The sequence below is a fragment of the Dermacentor variabilis genome, chromosome 2 (genome assembly GCF_050947875.1).
Source record: "Dermacentor variabilis isolate Ectoservices chromosome 2, ASM5094787v1, whole genome shotgun sequence".
NCBI classification, from domain to species: domain Eukaryota; kingdom Metazoa; phylum Arthropoda; class Arachnida; order Ixodida; family Ixodidae; genus Dermacentor; species Dermacentor variabilis.
Window position 1 is genome coordinate 221613327 of NC_134569.1, and position 599 is coordinate 221613925.

The following is a 599-nucleotide window of genomic DNA, read 5'->3' on the forward strand; positions in this document are numbered from 1 at the left end:
CCTATCTTGTACATTTCTCTTTTTATGTCTAGGTTCTAAATAAAATGTTCTGATTTCTAGTGCAGCTAGAATTTAACGTTACCTCTCTAATACAACAAAATTGATTCAAATCTGTCCAAGGTCTTTATTTAATAAAAACCTACAGATCCCACACCCTGTGGGAATTGATGTTATGTAAAGCGGAGTGCGGGGAACTTACCAAGCTTTCGAAATGACCATGAGAGCACCAAGACGTAGGCGGCTGTTTCATGACCTACCTGGCACACATGTCATAACATTCATTTCACGGCTTTCATGTTATGACCTATCATTAATGTTCTTCATGCACCCTTCTCAGACTATGCCAGTTTTGGTACATACCAACTTAAGGAAACGACCATGAGAGCACGAAGACGTAGGCGGCCGCTTCATGATCTACATGACACATGTGATGATATTCATATCATAACCAATAGTGTATGTTCATCATAGACTCTTCCTATACTAGGCCAATTTAGGTATATACCAAGTTTACGAAAGGGCCACGAGAGCACCAAGACGTAGGCGGCTGTTTCATGACCTACATGACACGCATGTCATGACATTCATGTCATAACCAA